The sequence below is a fragment of the Myxocyprinus asiaticus genome, chromosome 2 (genome assembly GCF_019703515.2).
Source record: "Myxocyprinus asiaticus isolate MX2 ecotype Aquarium Trade chromosome 2, UBuf_Myxa_2, whole genome shotgun sequence".
NCBI classification, from domain to species: Eukaryota; Metazoa; Chordata; class Actinopteri; order Cypriniformes; family Catostomidae; genus Myxocyprinus; species Myxocyprinus asiaticus.
In genome coordinates, this window is record NC_059345.1 from 30,522,218 (window position 1) to 30,536,488 (window position 14,271).

Here is a 14,271-nt window from a genome sequence, read left to right on the forward strand (position 1 = left end):
ATAGATAGCTAAGTTGGTATACTCACACACTGACACAAAGCAAAGCAAAAGTACTGGGCAAATGATTTGCTCTGTCCTGTTTACTCAAAAGCCCCTATATAGCAGATAAGATGAGTCATTTTATTGTAAACAGGAGTTTGTCACACACTGTGTTTTTAAAGTGCATTTTTAACAGTGATTATCTGTATCTGGCACAAAGCATTTATGTATATTTTGTGCTTGAAATCTGTACATTATGCTGGGCAGTGAACTGTATAATTTTCATATGTTAATCTGAACATGTTTGTTGGTCCAAACAGAATGTGTGTTTGTTAAGCAGGCAATATTACCACTGCAGCGCATTCACATGATGCCATCTGATGGAAAACGTACAGTAGTGACTGAGTGAACCAATATGCCCAACATTCAGTCTCACACAGTACCTGTGAATTGTCCAAAAAAGATTGAGTTCTGCTCTTACAATGAGAATTTGCTCATTGTTGAAGTTGCTATTTTAAGAGGCATTCACAATTTGTGTTTTCTTATGTTATTGTTTGTGTTTTGCAATGTCCTATTAGTGAGGTAAAAGGGTTCTCAAGACCAATACATGTGAAACTATGAAAAATATAGATTATGAACTGAAGGGTCAATTCATTCAAGAACCCAATCAAAGTTATACCAAACACAGGACAAACATTGAAAAATATAATTAAATATTCTAAATAAACCTGAAGTAGGAATACATCTACTAGAAAAATAAGCAATTGATGGACATGTCCTTTTTCTAAAATCTGATGTGGGACACTCTTTAAAAATGAATTTCAATATTTGAAGGGCATTTAAAGACTTTTGAGCTGTATTGTCATGGGTCAATATGTACCTTTTCCCTTCTACACTCTTTTTAGACCACACTTTTCTCCACCAAACAAAGCCTTATTTTGCAACTGGCCACATACGCACAGCCAATCAGGCCAGCATATAAGCCCCTCTCCAGGGTCTTTTTTCATCTGCCAATTATAGTAGGAAAGGTTTTGAAGCTCACCCAGAGGAGTGAACATCCAACACTATACCCTAAAAAATATCCCTTTTAGTAGCTGCTCCTCTGGACTGTCACATGTGAATAATTACTGAACCCTCCCATCAGAAAGTTTCAATAATTTGCCTTACTTTGATCTCTTTTCTTGCTCGAGAAAGAGAGGGGGAAAATAATTGGATTATCTGTATGGGGTCCAAATGTTGACTTGACATGATGGTTCTGATTAAAGTAGTGTCCTACTCACTACTCATCATCTCACAACTGACTGATGGAAGAAAATTTCGGGGTGACAGAGTAGGTGAGGGTTAAATATCACCCTAATGTTAAATGCTCTTGAGTAACTCTCAATACAGCACTTGATCTGCAAATAATGTGCCGTTGCAATATTATGGGACAGAACACCTGCATAAGTGGGACATTGCCCACCTGCTGAGGTGGCTAGAGGTGACGATCCATATTGAGAATACAAAGGAATACAGTTATGGGTGTGGAATTTTTTTCCTGTTTTCTAAAAAGGGCAATATACACTACCATCCTTATATCTTACATGGAATTGACAGACCTTAGGTAGAATCTTCATTTTTAGCTGGAGGGAAATTTACATAGCTTTCATGGCTCAACAATAAGGATGGCCTGCTTCTTACTTTTGTTGATCATGTATATGCATTCTTATGCCTTTTGTGACCTCAACAGGGTAACTTTGTTAAGCTGGCTAACATAGATAAAGTTTTGTCAACAATGCAAGAATGACTTGTTAAAGTCTTAGAAGCCATACTGATTGCACTGTGAATTCGGCGACAGTAGGTCGAAAGTTCTGCTGCTGAAATCGGTCTGTGGAGACCAAAATCTGAATCACTGCCCCCAGTGGCCGAAGCTGGAAGTGTTGTTGAATGAATGCGTGAAATGTCCACAGAGTGGTGCCAAAACAAGAGTAGTATTTTTAGTTGTAAATTATGTGATACAGTCAACAGGAACTATACCGCCTAACCAAAACCCCCAAATTACAAAAATTTAATTTTAGAGCAAAAATGCAACTTCTGAATCATGATCACCATTGCATTTGTGAACACAATTACTTCCTGGTTTCCACAGGACCAGAACCTATGTCTCAGAGGTGGCTCGCACAACACACTAACAGTAGTGCTAAAGGGAAAGGTGATCATTTTGGAATAGATGCAAAAATGATGGAAGATGGCGCTTGTCAATAATTTGACAGAATAGAATTTCAGGGTACATGAACTTTCGGAAGCAACATGTCTATTTCCTGTGTGGTCATGTTGCAGAAGCATCAGTTGAATGGGCAATGTCTTGAATTTTATGCTTTTATTTCCAAGCAAAAGTGATTGAATTTCTAGTTTTATTGGCATTAAAGCTGTATGATTTTAAGCTATTATTGCAAATTAAAAACAAAAATACATTGATATTTAAAAAAATAAAAATAATTTATTTGTGGTGGTGCCAGTGAAAATGTTGGCAGAGCAATTAAAAATCACTGGTCCACTGGGCTCACAGAAAAAAAAAACATATTGTTGAGCCATGGCTGTTTATGAATTAAATACTACTAATAAAATTAGTAGCCTAGATATTCTTTGCCTAGGATACTCTTGACATTTTCTCAACCAACTTCTTGAGGTATCACCCTGGGATGCTTTTTAAACTGTATTGAAGGAGTTCCCATCTATGTTGGGCACTTATTGGCTGCTTTTCTTTATTATTTGGTCCAAGTCATCAATTTCAAAAACTTTTTATTTATTTATTAAATTGTAGTTTTATAATTAAATAAATTAATATGTTGGCACAATTATATTTTTGTCTACAAAACTAATTTCAAACATTTAAGCATACGCCTTCAGATCAAAAGATTTTTAAGATCATGAGAAACATTTCAGTCAAGTGTTTCAAAACTTTTGACCGGTAGTGTATATATATATATATATATATATATATATATATATATATATATATATATATATATATATATATATAGTAAAATTATTGTGTTTTTTAAATAATTGAAACCACTTTTACCATATGACATTAATCAGTGGGTCCATAACAGGATTTCAAACAATTTCCTGTGGGAAAAGTTTGTTTGATTGGCTACAGCCTTGGAGCTCATATATCTGGATTTGCTGAGAGTAACCTAGCAGTGTCAGGAAAAATCTTGGGAAGAATTTCTGGTGGCAAAAATGATTTTAAGCTCTAAGATCTTAATTCCTAGCAAACATTTTAAAAATCTCAAAAACAATGTCCTGGTTAATGCTGAAATATTAAAAATGTGCCTTGTCTCTGTTGTACTGGCCTCATGTCTAACTGTGTTTGTAGGTCTGGATCCTGCAGGGCCACTGTTTGAGGATATATCCCATACTGACAAAAAAGCCTGTTGCCCACTTTGATTTCTACCCCAATGGAGGATAATTTCAACCAGGGTGCCATCTGCATGTGCAAAATATTTATGCCCATTTATCTCAGTATGGGATTATGGGTAAATTGTATGGATGGATGGAGTGAAAGATGGAGGGAGGGGCAGGCTCATCTTTAGATTAATACGTCACATGTCAGATTAGGATAAAATACACTAAAAAAATGTATTTAATGATACTGAGAGCAAACTAATGGCTAACTATTTCAGACAGCCTTCCAGATGAAAGAAACAGACACATAAAAGCAGCTGTCATCCTGACAACTTAATTATTCCAGATCCCTCCTCTGTTCTGCTCTCCTACTGAGATATGCCTTTAGGCAATTAAATATCACTAAAGGAAAATCTATGTAAAATGACAGGCCTGAAATCCTCATTTTTATAGATATACACTGATGAGTCCTTGTTTCTGACAGGCATACTGTCTCATTAGATAAGGGTGGGACAACTGTAACTGTAAAGAATAAATTATTTCCATTTAGAATTATGGGTAAATACCAAAAAGAAAGAAAATACAGTATCTGACACAGTGTTAGCATCACAATGCACTCACTGTCAACCATCATAATGCACGATAGTTAATCTGGACACAACAGAACAGATAAAATGTATGAGAATGATAAGCCATTTTCTCACTAGTGAATCTATTATTATTTGCTAAGAGTCAGCTACTGGGAGTCACGTGGCACCATGCGAGGTTCAGATGTGTCAACGGCGAGCTCTGCGTACTTTGCTAGTTTTAATACTTTTTGTGTCATAAACTGGTGACATTCGATATACCCTGATTCTTAACTGTTCTAGGAAGACAATATGTCAAAGAATTCAAAATCCTTGGGCTCTGGAGACATTAAAAGACACTTTGGTGCTCAAGCTGAAGCCCAGGCCGCAAGCCCAGGAGTCGATTTAGCCGGTGAGGTGAAGGAAATTCAGTGACAATTGATGAATGTGTAGGCAGTGCTGATGAAGGTCGTTGCTGACTTGGAGGAGCTTGCTGTAATATGTCGATCGATCACTACCATGGAGACGAAATTCACTGAGATGGTTACAAGAGTGGCAGATGTTGAGAAACGGATCGATTATCTGGAATCATCGGAGAGGGAATTAGCTGCTAATCTGCTAGCGACCAAGGCAGACATGGAGCGTGTCTGGGAGGGAGACAGGCCCTGATCAATTCTGGCCAAATTTCTGAGATCATCCGATAAAGATCTTGTGTTATGCGAGGCAAGGAGTAAAGGAAAGCTTTCTTGGAAGAACCACATAATTTTCTTGTTCCCAGACTTTGCAAATTCGACAGGAGAGAAACATGATTGATTCAAGGAATGCAAGAAACTCTTACATCAACGGAAGGTCACTTTTGCACTGATGTTCCCGGCCAAACTGAGAATAGAAACTAAGGATGGCCGCAAAGTATTTACATGTCCCCAGCAAGCATTGTCCTTCATAAAGTCAATGGAGTAAGTTATTTTGTGGTGCTCACATTGCAGCCGAGTGGGCCTGACTCACTGAACATCCACTTGATCGTCCGAGGAAAGTGGGTGCCTTTTTTGTTCCTTTTTGTGCTGGTTCCGCCTAGCGGCTGGAGTTTGTTTTGTGTAGTAACACACCTTTGGGACAGTGTTGTGAATGAATCTGCACGTTCTTTTTGTTTATTCCTCCTATTGGTTGGAGTTTGTTTTGTGGAGTATTTCTTGCAGGACATTGGAGTGATTGGTTCATTTGTTGCACTCATGTAACAGCTGAATGGGACGGCTCACTGAACATTCGTTTGACTGCCTGAGGAAACTGAATGTTTTTTTTTTGTTTTTTGTTTTTTTGTGCTGGTTCCGCCTAGCGGCTGGAGCTTGTTTTGTGGAGGAACACACCTTCAGGACAGTTATGTGGATAAATCTACACATTCTTGAGTTTATCCCACCTATTGGCTGGAGTTTGTTTTATAGATTATCTTCTGTGATGTAATTCTGTCTCACAAAATGTTTATAGAAACTTGAGCAATCCGATGGCAAAGTTGTCGCGGGGGCTTTCGTAGGCATACATGGACTGTTTGAGTTTAGAGGGATGGACACCGGTTGGTGCTGTCATGCGTGGGGTTAATGCACACATTTTTCTTTTTCTGTTTGTTTGGTTTGGAGGGGAAGTTAGGGGTTTGATTGTTGCACTAATGTTGGAATGTGGTCTTTATAATTTTATTTTTGACACACAATCTATTTTTGCTAATATGTCAAAATGTCAAATGTTAATATGAGTGGATTGTCTCTCTCCACATTGAATGTGAATGGGTTGGGGCACCCCATAAAAAGAAGGAAGGTTATTTCTTTTCTTAAGCATAAGAAATATGATATAGTGTTTCTTCAAGAAACGCATCTTTCCCCACGGGAAGCTGAAAAATGTGGAAAATTATGGGGTGGATATGTTTGGTTCTGTCTCAAGTAAGAGCATGGGGAGTCATTACATTGATAAGTAAGCATCTACAATTCAAATGTCTCAAACAGACTAAGATAAATTAGGAAGAGTCATTATTGTTTTAGCAGAAATTCAGGGGCAAAGGTTGATTTGGCTAATATTTACGCACCTAACGCTGATGATCAGGGCTTTTTTTATAGATCTTGAAGGGATGCTGCAAGCCGCTGGCACCCCTCATGATATAATATTGGGAGGAGACTTTAATCTATTGATGGACTCAGTCCTTGATCACAGTGAAGAAAAAGTGTGTAAGCCCCCTAGAGCAACACTGACGCTTCACAGGATGTGTAAAAATATTGGTTTTACAGATATTTGGAGACTTTTGGACCCATCTGGTAGGGACTATACATTCTTTTAATCAGTTCATAAGATTTATTCTAGAATAGATTTTTTCTTTATATCTAAGTTCCTCATTTCATCTGTTATTGATTGCTCAATTGGAAACATTTTAGTCTCGGATCACGCCCTGGTAAGTTTAGAGATGCTGCCACATACTGGGAAAAATAAATCATATAGTTGGCGCTTTAATGTATCCCTTTCGCAAAATCCTGAATTCCAACAAATGTTAAAGGCTGAAATCAATGTTTATATGGAGACCAACTGGTCCTCAGTATCCTCTGTGGGCGTGGCTTGGGAGGCACTTAAGGCGGTTCATAGGGGTCGGATCATACAGTATGCCTCATTCATCAAAAAATCCAAAGCATCAGAACTCGTGGAGTTGGAAGGGAATATTAAAAGTGCCTAGGCAGAGCTGAAGCGCCGAATGTTTTCTGATGGCCTCAGAGAATTGACCCGACTGAAATACAGATATAATACTATTTTGTCGCTAAAGGTGGAGTTTTGGCTATTCAGGGCAAGACAGTCATACTTTGAGTCAGGGGACAAAGCAGAGAAGCTTTTGGCTAGATATATAAAGCAAAGAGAGTCTTTTTCTACCATACCCTCAGTGTAATCTGCTAGTGGTGAAATATTTACCTCGGCCATTAATATTAATAATGTTTTTAAAGAATTCTATCTTGATCTCTATAGCACCACGTCTTCATCTACTGATGAAAATATTAGAAATATTGTGGAACCATTAGAACTCCCTAAACTGATGACTGAGCAAAAACATTTTCTTGATTCTGAGATGAACTTGGAGGAGCTTGGCAAGGTAATTAAGACTCTGGGGCCAGATAGCTTTGCTGCTGAATTTTGTAGATCTTATGCTACAGAACTGGCTCCACTTTTGCTAGAAGTTTATACAGAATCATTAAAGAATGGAAAGCTTCTGCCACAAAGGTGGACTAGGCCTACCCAAGATTTTGTTTTATTATTATGCGTTTGGTCTCAGACATTTGGCTCATTAGTCGCTTCCACCTGAGAGAGCCCCTCCCTGGTTTTGTATTGAACAGGAAATTATTGCCCCTATTTCGCCAATGCAAAGCCTTTCTATCAAACTAATCGGAGAAGTAATGTTACACCCTGTTATCTCGCATTTGCACTCGGTATGAACAAAAGTGTCCAGAGTGTTTAATTCAGAGTGTTTAATTTAAATGTTGCCTCAAGCATATGGCTGAACCCTAAATTATGTATTAAAAGGTCCCCTTTCTGCTGGTAAGAATAGATTGTGAGGGGGGTTACTACGCTCAGTGACCTACACTATATGGCCAAAAGTTTGTGGACACCATATGTTTGATGAACATTTGGTTTCAAAACCTTAGGCTTCAATTTCCCCCTTTGCTGTAATAACAGCTTCCATTCTTTTGGAAAGGCTTTCCACTATACTGCATGTAGTAACATGGGTGCAGGGATTTGCTCTCATTCAGACACAAGGCTATCAGTGAGGTCAGGAACTGATGTTGGTCGATTGGGCCTGACTTACGGTTGTTGTTCCAGTTCACCCCAAAAGTGATCAGTGGGGTTCAGGTCTGGGCTTTGTTCAGGCCAGTCAATTTCTTCCACACCAGACACAGTAAACCATTTCTTTATGGACCTCACTTTGTTCACGGGGACATTGTCATGCTGGAACAGAAAAGGGCTATCCCCAAACAGTTGCCACAAATTTGGAAGCACACAAAGCCCAAGCCATTACATAAAGAAACATTAAGATTTTTCTTTACTGGATTTAATGGAGTAACCAAATTCGTGGGTGGGTGTCCACAAACCTATGGCCATATAGTGTATATGAGAGTGGGGTGTTGAGATCTTTTGAAAATTTGGTTAAACCTTTTGGGATTCCCAGATCTCAGTTCTATAGGTATTTACAGCTGTGCCACCTGCTCTGTATTGTTTTTGGGAGTAGCACCCCCCATACTCTGGGAGAGGTGATTACTGCTTTTGGAAAATGTCATGAGGCATCAGTGTATTACTCCCTGCTAATTCAGAGTCTGGGGGATGGAGATTATAGTAGAAATATTTAAATTTGGTATTGGAGGAGGGAGTGTGGGCTAGGATTCTAAAAAATGTCAAGTCTGCATCTAGAGATGCAAGGGTGCGCCTTATGTGGGGAGGGGTTATAGTGGGGGTTTAATGTTGAATGTGATTCATTATATATATATATATACACTACCGGTCAAAAGTTTTGAAACACTTACTCATTCTTTATTATAATTTTTTTTTTCCTTCACATTTTAGAATAATAGTAAAGTCATCAAAACTGTGGAATAACATAAATGGAACTATAGGAATTATGTTGTGACTAAACAAAATCCAAAATAAATCATAACTGTGTTATATTTTAGCATCTTCAAAGTAGTCACCCTTTGCCTAGAATACTCTTGACATTTTCTCAACCAACGTCTTGAGGTATCACCCTGGGATGCTTTTTAAACAGTATTGAAGGAGTTCCCATCTATGTTTGGCACTCATTGGCTGCTTTTCTTTATTTGGTCCAAGTCATCGATTTCAGTTTTTTAAATTTATTTTTTATTACATTTTAATTTTATAATGAAATAAATTAATATGGTTGCACAATTATATTTTTGTCTACAAAACTAATTTCAAACATTTAAGCATACTCCTTCAAATCAAAAGATTTTTAAGATCATGAGAAACATTTCAGTCAAGTGTTTCAAAACTTTTGACTGGTTGTGTATATTGTGCTTTTTCTTTGTGTTAAGTCTATGAATCATCTTATTTCAAAACCTATGTGCAGGGCTGAAATACAAGAAAAAGGAAACATTTTCTTCAGAACTCAATTTTGCACAGCACACAAGTGCTATTTTTCACAGTTTAATAATGGCAGCATGCTGTCTTTTCACTACCATTGTCACTTTTCAACTCTTAAAAAATAAACTGATCTAATGAAAATTATATTATAGATCATATACCTACTGCACAGCAAAAAAATTAAATTAGCGAGGTTTATGCTTAAAACAAGTGGAAACATCTGCTAATGAAGCAAAACAAAATTCACTTACGGTTGTCATACTTTATACCCCAGCAATTTCTGCATAGCCACATACTTTAAAGTCTTGGCTACAAAAAAGTTTTAGAACATCAGGAAGAAAGATACAGTTCATTAAGAGACACAAATGAATTCTTAAAACATAAAAAATGTAAAAGGTAACACAAAAATAATGAAACATTTTTTCTAACTGCTTGTCCTCTGAAGGCACAGTATGCCCATGTGCCTAAAATTATTTGCACTAATTAGTGGGTCCACAAGGTGGCAACACTCACAACTGAGCCGTAGCTGTCATGAAAAAGCGCTAGAAGATGTAATCTCCGGTAAACATCAGTAGACGAAGGTGAAAACAACAACAGTGGATGTGCACATCAAGAGCGCATGTGTGAGGAGGTCAGGCGATACCTCCATTTGTATAACTCCAGTCTGAATGAATATAAAGACATCTTTGTGCGTCTAAACTCGTGAAGATAAATAGTTCAGTATCTCATAGCAGTCAAAGCGTGCATGCAGGCCTGTGTATTTGTGCAGTCAGATGAAGTATACTTTGAAAGGCTAGCTTTCAAAACTGAAGTTAATTTGGGCATTAGACTCCAGTGGTTTAATCCATGTCTTCTGAAGCAATCCAATTGGTTTTGAGTGAGAACAGACCAAAATATAACTCCTTTTTCACTATAAATATTGAAATTAGCAGTCTCCTTGGCCATCATGTTTTCAAGTTTGATTACACTTACTAGCGCTCTGTGCATGTGTCAAGAACTAGGAAGTGTAATCAAGCTTGAAATCATGATCGTGCCTAGAGACTGTAATGGAAAGATATTCAGTAAAACATTAGTTACATTTTGATCTGTTATCACCCAAAACCGTTTGGATCGCTTCAAAAGACAATGATTAAACCACTGGAGTCGTATTGATTACTTTTATGCCGCCTTTATATGCTTTTTGGAGCTTCAAAGTTTCGGTCACCATTCACTTGCATTGTATGGACCTACAGAGCAGAGATATTCTTCTAAAAATCTCAGTTTGTGTTCTGCAGAAGAAAGTCATTCATATCTGTGATGGCAAGAGTAAATGATGAGAGAATTTTCATATTGGGGTGAACTATCCCTTTAAGATGCTTTTGAATTAAGTGTTTGAAACAAACATACAAGACACATATTTGCTCAGTTTAACTTTTGACTGCAAATCTTATCATAATTGAGAAACAGCCTTTATGACAACTTCACTGTGACAACTAGCACCGGTATTCCCTATTCTAAAATAAATTATTTATAAACAAGTCTTAATATCTTTTGTGATTTTGCTTCTCAGGTAAATTTTGATTACTAATATTGATTAAGAATAAAAAATGTTTGTATGCCATTAATGTTTGTGATTACTAATTGCGATGGGGCATTTTTTTATGTGTAATTTTTTTTATCTGATCAGTGCTAATGTAGCATTACTTTCCATCCCCAACAGTGTTGCTCTATCAATTCAGGATCCAGTTCCTCAACCAAACTTATAAGACTGATCCCTCCCTCACAGTCTCTCTAACAGGAACACTGGGTGAAAGTGAAAATTTGCCAATAAAACTGTAAGTGTGCACTTTTTATTGATATACAGTATGAAAAACCAGAGAACAGTTATGTTAGTGAGCTCCACGTTAATGAGTTTTATGAGTTTCTCACCATATGGATAAATTTGAAGTTTTTATTATTTTACAAAAGTTGCTGTTCACACACCGAATGACAATCAGACTAGTAAAAATACATTTTTAATTTTTAGACTTGCATATTAAAAAAGTGCAGTGTACTGCGAGTTAAAAAAAATGACTAGCAATCTTTGCATGTGATTTGATAAATGTTTGTCTACATGCACCTGAAGTAACAGTTTTATTTGAGCACAATAATTGTCTCTACTTTGTAGGTTTTTATTGTTTAAAAGCTCTTTGCTTTTAACAACCATCTGCTATAACATAAATTCTGGGAAAATTATCCCTGATATCCACCATACATGTCTAAATAAATAAATGTACAAGTAAATGGTTTATGACTATTGTCGTTTGATAATTATGCAGCTGAAATTTATGTGACAGAAAAAAAACAGTCATAGATTCCTTACTAAAAGACTGCATGATAACATCTGAGATAAAGACAGATTATGAATGTTTCATGTGCTTGCCTCTAAAAGCTCAAAGTAACATGCTCTGCTTCACAGGGCACACAGAGATCACTCATTAAAATAACACATCTCGCATGAATGAATGAAATACACATGTGCTAGGAACGTGAAAGACAGAGCAAAAACTGGAAAACTGGAGGGAAGCATGCGATGGACTAACATAGCATTGCAAACAAGATGTCATTTGATGTCACAAGCATACACATGCATAATCACTCTTACGTACTGTAGGCTAATATACACTACAGAGAAATTGTGCTTGTTTATTACAGGATAATAAATAAAATACAAAAATTATAGATGAACCTGACGTCTCCCCTTCCTTCCCTTTCTATCTTTCTTAGCACTGAGGAAATTTCAGGTAACAAGACCTTTACATTTCTCATCACTCAGGATACAGGTATTGGTAACCCGATGATAACATGTAGAGCACGATGATGCCTTGGGGAGGAAGGAGCAAGGGACCACAGTTTACTGTGGGAAAGATTATGGTGAAAGCTGGAGAGACCCAGTGGAAGGAATTGAGAGAAGAGACAGCTTAACCCGCACAGATGGTGGGTGTGAGATACGCTGTTAAAAGCAGATCATTGTAGAATCATGATGTCTCCACTGGAGGCTGACATATTCTGAGGTGAAAAAAGATGTTAACAAGGAAAAGAGGCATTGACTGAAGATTAAGAGCTGAGATGAGGTGAGGGGAAATGGGTTCAGGATTCAGGATCTAGGAATCCAAATTTCCACTAGTACACAAGATGTATTACAAATGAGCAAGGGGAAGAGATATAAAAGGCCTCCATCAGTTTACTGCAACAGCAGGCATGGTTGTATAACAAATCTAATATATAACTGTAGCCTATAACTGGTGAAGACAATATTTAACACAATGGAATATTGGAAATACAGAAAAAAGTATAGGGATATAAAGTAATTGAATTAAATGTCAAAAGGTTCGCAATGGCTTTCCAGACTTTTCTGATTCTACGCTGGATTCCTCTGTCTGTCTTTTAGAAAGACTTTTTTATATTTCATGTGTGTTCTAAGGACCTCTAGTGGAAGTTACTAGACATGCCGCTCAAACACTGTCAGCCTAACAGGGTTATGTAAACATAAAAGCAAAAGGGTAATTCTTGTCAGGGATGCAAAAACCTCCTTTGAGGAAAGCTATGCGAGATTTGACTTAAGGTCTCCATCTTATTCTGCCAGCCCATTTTATAGGGCAGTTTAAAAGTATTAAAACAGTGAAGGCTGTTTTTTTTTAAAATGCTATGTTCATTATTTACTCACCATCTCCTTGAGAGAAATGTTGTAGGCCACTGGTCTCTTTTTCATGCAATTACAATGACAGGGGATTTAAAGCTTCAAAAGGGATGCAACAGCACCACAAAATAATCATAAAAGTGGTCTATATATTTCAAGACAAAGCCATAAGATAATTTTGTGTGAGGAACTGAGATTAAATTTAACTTGTCATTTACTAAAAAAAAACTCTTGTTGTCGCGTGAGGGTAGTGATGACTTCTGCTTATTTGGATCTTCTCAAAGAATCAGTTGATCCAGTTCACAAAAGCTGAATGATTCATTTAGTTAGTTTAGTTCAACTTACAATGATTCGGTCACAGCGGTTAAGACTTGGAGGAATAATACCGATTTAACATTTCGGTTCATTCAGTAGCTACATTAAAATAGCGCACGTGTCGTATGGACCACTTTTATGATACTTTTATAGTTCTTTTGCATATCCTTTATTTGCACCTATGATTCCTGTGGTATATTTGAACTGTTACTTTTAAAAAAATGAATATGGTTGTGTTGTTTTTTTTTTAAATTATTATTATTATCAATTTTATACATGTAAAACATACAAACACAACATAAATAAAATGGAATCAATTATTAACATTATCAAACACCCCCCCCCCCCCAACCCCAAACATGCAGTACTGTGGTCACCAACAATTAAATCATCAAAATAAAATAAATACAAAAAAAATTACATAAAAAAAAAACAAGATATACATTCAAACAAAATCAATAAAACACATACCCAACTAAACTACAAATCCCTGTCCACAGCCATTCCCTGAGAACCATCCAAAACAGCCAAATAACCCCCCCATTTCTTGACAAACAAATCCCATTTCCCCAGCCTTCTAAAAAAACATCTCCTCAAACGCCACCACCTCGCCCATCTCCCCACACCATTCCCTAAATGAGGGTGCTCCAGCCGACTGGTGCCCCTGTCTTCTGTTTGGCACCGCCAGCAGGTGGGTGTTTTTAAGACCCAACCTATACAATCTAGAGGGGGTCCAGTAGAACCGATGCAAAATCTTAAATTGCATTAGACGGACCCTTGCATCTCTAGATGCAGACTTGATGCTTTTTAGGATCCTAGCCCACACTCCCTCCTTCAATACCAAGTTTAAATCCTTCTCCCATAATCTCTTGAGAGAAGACAAAACTCCATCCCCCAGACTCTGAATTAACAGTGAGTAATACACTGAGGCTTCATGACCCTTCCCAAAAGCAGTAATCACCATTTCCAGAGTATCTGCCACTTTAGGTGGGTGTAAACTACTCCCAAAATTAGTACAGAGCAAGTGGCGCAGCTGTAAATACCTAAAGAAATGGGATCTAGGAATCTTAAAATGTTGAACCAAATTATCAAAAGATCTCAGTACTCCTCTCTCATATAGGTCACCAAGTGTAGTAACCCCCCTCCCAATCCAATCTGACCAACAGAAAGGGGACTTGTTAATGTGTAATTTAGGGTTCAGCCATATGCTTGAGGCAACACTTAAATAAATGTCCAATTAAACACTCTGGA